This window comes from Choloepus didactylus, chromosome 26, assembly GCF_015220235.1.
Source record: "Choloepus didactylus isolate mChoDid1 chromosome 26, mChoDid1.pri, whole genome shotgun sequence".
NCBI lineage: Eukaryota > Metazoa > Chordata > Mammalia > Pilosa > Megalonychidae > Choloepus > Choloepus didactylus.
In genome coordinates this window covers 12992816-12998602 of record NC_051332.1, presented here as the reverse complement: position 1 = coordinate 12998602, position 5787 = coordinate 12992816, and positions in this window count along the sequence as shown.

Here is a 5787-nt window from a genome sequence, read left to right as displayed (position 1 = left end):
ATCTTATAGATTACATTTAGCACTGGAAGCCTGATTTTACAAGGACAGTAGGTCAAACCTTATCAGACCTAACTTACACAAGCTGCTTTGTGCAGTCTTCAAGGCCCTTAGGGAAGGCCCTGGGATAAGACATACATGACCCACCACTATGCAGCAATTTGCATTCACCATAGTACAGACATTGCATCCATAATCCATAACAATACAGTAGACAGCAGTGTACAAGTAAACCAGTATATATAGACAGTAACCTTATTAATAAGTGGTACCATGGCCAAGTTAAAGAATTAAACCATTTGGATGAAGGAACATTGGATAAATATTCAATATTTTATAGATAGACTTTAAATTTTACATAACTTTGGCCACAGAAATAAATTTCCTTTAAATAACTTATGCTTTATACCTTTAAGATTAAACTTTTTAGAATAACACTAAATGCTCAAAACACTTTAGTTAATGCATTATTGAAACAGTAGTATACAATTTTAACAGGAATTAATGGCACATGTAGGCATTAACTGGATAGTTTAATATATAAGCTAATTTTTATTAGATAGAATTATTCCAGGTGAGAGGATTTTAAATATTGTATTTTCTCCCCTTGGAGTAGCAGGGAGTCCTTCAGTGTCAGATTGACAGCCAGTTTGGGGCATAATGATTGTGTAAAAGATTGTGCATACTGTCCCCTGGGGAGTGGAGGACCCGGATTTGTAAAACAAAAATCTTTTGGCATTTTATGTAATTCTAATATCCTATGGGCTTAGGATTCTCAACCACTGTGACTGCATGGGCCAGAACCAGAGACAATTGACCTTATTTTCTCCAAATTCTAGTGCTTGTGGCAAAGGCAAGAGTAAATTGTTATTGTTATGTCAGTGTAGTTGTAAGTTTGCTGGTCTGTTTACCTGAATTCAGAAGCCTTTCATGGGTCCAGTGGTTACCATCTCATCATGAGTGGGGGCAGCCACCTTAGGCCAAGTGTTGATACTGATTAGTGTTGAATACAGTCATTGAGTTAATTGCTGTAGGAAACTTTTATCAACTTTCAAGTGTTCTTTTAAAGGGCCATTCATTCTCTCAATCAACCTTTCTGCAGTGGGGTTGTAGGGCAGGTGGAATGTCCAGAGGATATCATGTTCAGCAGCTGAGGCCTGGGTTAGCTGCCTGGTAAATGAGGTCCCTCTAACATTGTCCACCTGTGTGGGGACCACAAAGAAGACAGTTAATTTTTGTAGGCTACATATTGTATCCTGTTTTTTGGCCTTGCCCACCAGGAAGGCCAGCAGCTGTTCTGTAGCTGTGTCTATGGTGGTAAAAGGAAATTTTTCCCCTTCAGACAGATCAAGGGGTCCAAGATAGTATAATTGCCACCAGGCAATAGGGATCTGGTCTTGGCTGATGTGCCCAAGATTGTGAGGAAGCATTCTGGGCTGTCACAGCAAGCAGGAGAGCAAGCATCCCCAGTAGTTGAAACTGCTGTGCCAACCTCCACAGGGTATATTTTCCTCAGTTCCCTATTTTTCAATGTAGTCACTCAGCAGCTTCATGGGTTGATGATGCTAAACTGCAGATCTTTGCCAGGGCATCTGCTTCTATGTTACTTGGAATTGAATTGGTGTTATGGGCAGAGAAATGAAAAATGGTTACCTTGAATTTGTGAAAAATGACCATCCATATAGACCATAGCTCAGCCCACTGGCTGCTTTGAAAAGGTCCAATCTCCCAACAGTTGGTGTCAGTACTGGGCTGGATAGCCATGGCTGTCCAGGTAGCAGGCTGCCCATCTGCCTGTCAGTACACCATGCAGAATCAGGTAAACTCCATTGTCTTTCAATGTTGGGTATGGAAGGAGCCACCTCAGAAGGGTTGATAGGAAGGAGGACATGTTGCTCTTTTACAGAGGAGACTGGTCCTAAAATTTCATGTCTCTCTACTCAAGGGAATTTTGTTAAAAATGCTGCATTGTAGGAGGTAGGCTTTCCATTTTGTCAGCATGCTTAGCTGAGCACTCCATGAATGGAGTTTGCTTACAGTTTCATGTATCCACCACTGAATGAGTATGGCCATCCATCAGGTCACTGGGCACCTCTGAGTGAGCCCTTTCATTTTTAACAGAGCATTATAAGCTTCACACAATTGTGTTTCCAAAGTGTTCTGAGTTCTGCACCCCTCCATAGTTGGGACCACAATCGAATAGGAACACATTGACTATTGCCTTTGCCACAAACCCCACCCAAAGCCAATATTGGCACTGGTCACATTCAATACACAGGGTACATTGAGTTCCAACCCCTTAAAGACTGTGCTTGCATAGTAGTTCAGGTCACTTTTTTAAACACAGATTGCCATGGAAAAATCTCATTCCCATGTGTTTCCTTTTCTAATTAGGGTATACAAACATTTTAGAATTTGTGCTAAATAAGAGTATAGACAGTTTCTGATAGCCTAATAAACCAAGAAAAGCTATTAATTGTTTAGGAGTATCCAGTGTAGGATAACTTTGTATTTTATCAATGACAGCTGGAGACATGGCTTTAGTTTTAACCAGCCAGACAGTACCAAGGAACTTGACAGAATGTCCAGGTGCTTGTAATTTGCTTTGATTTATCACCATTCTTGACTTTCAAGGTGGGTCACCACTATGCTTTCAGCAATTTCTAGTTCTGGGAAAGAATTACTGGTTAACATATCATCAATATAGGGAAACATAATGACATTTTTAGGGGGAATCATTTTCTTTAAATCTTGTGCTACCAATCCATGGCAGATGGTAGGACTGTGGAAGTATCCTTGAAGAATTATAGCAAGTGTCCATTATTGTTGTTCCCATGTGAAGGTGGACACCGGCTGGATGTAGGGGTCTAAAAAATACTAAATGCTTTTGCAAGGTTTAAAACAAACTGAAATGGGCTTAATTAAGTACATATATCCTACAAGAAAGTAGCTATAATCAGTACAGCTGCAAACAAAGGAAGAGTTACTATATTAAGTTTTCTATAATTAACAGTAATTGGCCAGATACCATTAGGTTTTTTCATTAGCCAGATGGGGCTAATAAATGAACCATGTGTGGGGATTATAATGCCTACTCTTTCTAATTCTTCAACAGTGGCAGTATTTGCTTGATGGTCCCTGGTAGTTTGTTGTGATGTATTACCACAGTACATCTAGTGGAAGTCACTTTTGATCAGGAGCTGCTGCTTGGGTCATGGCAGCCTTCACACCGTCTTCCCTTACTGGGGTATCAGGTCATTGAATTTACTCTGCCTTAAACTTTTGTTGGACCAGAGGATGAGCAGGCTTACTTTTCTTAGTTTTACTTTACGAACCAGACAGTAGCTCATCCTCTTTTGATGAGGAATTGACAGGGTCCCACACTTTATGGTCCCAGTTAGGAGAAGCTAGGATAAACCTAATTTGCCCTTTGGGCAGCTTATGCCCTCTTACTCTAGTGTACAGACAAGCCTGTATCTCTAAACTTTTATTCAGATTGTCCTTCAATTCTGCTTGGGTCAATTGCACATCCCTTTCTAACTTCAATTCTTCTTCTAAAAGGCAGACTGCCACATAGCCTATTAATGTCTTTTCTGTAGCTCCACACAGTCTCCAAGAGTGGACAGGTTACTGCTGCAGCAGCCTGGCGGCTATCCTTTTTCTCATGAAAACATAATAGTCCTGTGGCCTGTTGCAGGAAGGCTATTAGTCCATCCAGAGAGTTGTAAACATTTCCATATGACCTTGGCAGATTTCATTCATCTAGGAAGGTAGACGTCACTCCTCACATAGATGTCCCTTCATTTAGGTGGGTGGGTATCCCTCCCTATATAGACATCACAGGCCACCATGTATCCCATTCAGGAATTTCCCCCTTCACTTCCAGAAGTTCATGATGTCAATGCCTGGGTTTTCTTCTGTCTCCAGGATTGAGTGTCATGGTCCAAGGGGGCTTTTCAGCTGAAGGATTAAAGAAGGAACCTGGCAAAACCTAAGAAAGGAGCTTTTATTCAGGGCTTACTTACAAGGACATGGAAGTCATTCATTTTTGCTCTGATGGCAGCAAGTTCAGAGCTCAGTGTGTAGGTAACCTTTGCTTTGGGTGCTGGGGTGGGACTGATGAGTTCACTTATAAGGGCTTGAGACAAAGACATTCCAATAGGAATGAGAGCATAAGCATTGGAGGGGGGAGGTCTTGTAGATTACATTTAACACTGGATACCTGATATTACAAGGATAATAGGTCAAACCTTAATTGACCTAGGCCATGCAAGCTGCTGTGTGGATAGTCATCATGGCCCTTAAGGAAGGTCCTGGGTCTGGGGCTTCCACATCAATCCTATTGGGTTGGTTTAGGGCAGGTGAGTTTTATTTTTTATTTGATCAAAATAATAAATTCAGGGCTTGATTGACTATCTGGTTCTGCTGTCTTGGTGGGGATTTCAAATTTCAAAACATAAAGAGGAAATTCAATATGGCATGTTTTTTTGTTTGTTTGTTTCCCTGTCATTAAGGACTAGACCAAAGATGTTAGTATCTCATTCAGTTTAGTTTGCTCTTCTTTTTCTAGTTCTTCCTGTTTTGAGGTTAGGCATCTCATTTTAAGTCTATCATTTTTCTTAATTTAATTTATTGAGCTTGTTCACATACCATTCAATTACCAAAGATCAAAAGTTTATAATCAATTACCCATGTTACCATCTTATAGCTATGCATACATCAACACAATTATTTTTTTCCAATTTCTAGAATATTTTTATTACTCCAGAAAAGAAACAAAGACAAAAAAAAAACTCAAAACCTGCCATAACCCTAACCACACCCTCCTCTATTATTGACTCATAGTAGTGGTATAGTATATTTGTTACTGATGAGGAAAGAATGTTAAATACTGCTAACTGTAGTGCAGAGTTTGCAATAGGTATGTTTTTCCCTATATACCCCTTTACTATTAACTTCTGGTTATAGTGTCATACATTTGCTCTAGTTCATGAAAGAGATTTCTAATATTTGTACAGTTAGTCACAGGCATTGTCCACCACAAGATTCACTGTTTTATACATTCCCATCTTTTAACCTCCAACTTTTCTTCTGTTGACATATGTGACTCTAAGCTTCCCCTTTCCAACACATTCACACACCATTCAGCACTAATTATTCTCACAATAACATGCTACCATCATCTCTGTCCATTTCCAAACACTTAAGCTCGACCTAAGTGAACACTGCTCATAATAAGCAACCACTCCCCATTCTTTAGTCTTGGACTATATCCTGGTAACTTATAATTCATGTCTATGATTTTTCATATTAAAATTCATTCACATCAATGAGACCATGTGATATTTGTCCTTATGTGTCTGACTTATTTCACTCAAGGTAGTGCCCTCAAGGTTTCTTCATCAACCCATTTTTAAGACAGTTTTGTTCACCCACCATACTTTCCATCCTAAGTAAATAATCAATGGTTCCCTGTACAGTCATATATTTATGTATTCAGCACTATCACCACTATCTATATAAGGACATCTCCATTTCCTCCACAAAGAATGAAGATGAGTCAAAGAAGGTAGATAGACAAAGGAAAAGAAAAACAAAGGAAAAAAGCGACAGCTAAAAAGCAACAAAAGGAAATATAGAATTAACCTAAAGTAGAATAAGAGTCAGACAACATAACTAATGCCAAGAATCTCATATGCCTCCCTTATGTCCCCCTCTTAAAGGCATTTAGCTTTGGTATATTGTCTTTGTTACACTAAAGGAAACATAGTACAATGTTTCCATTAACTA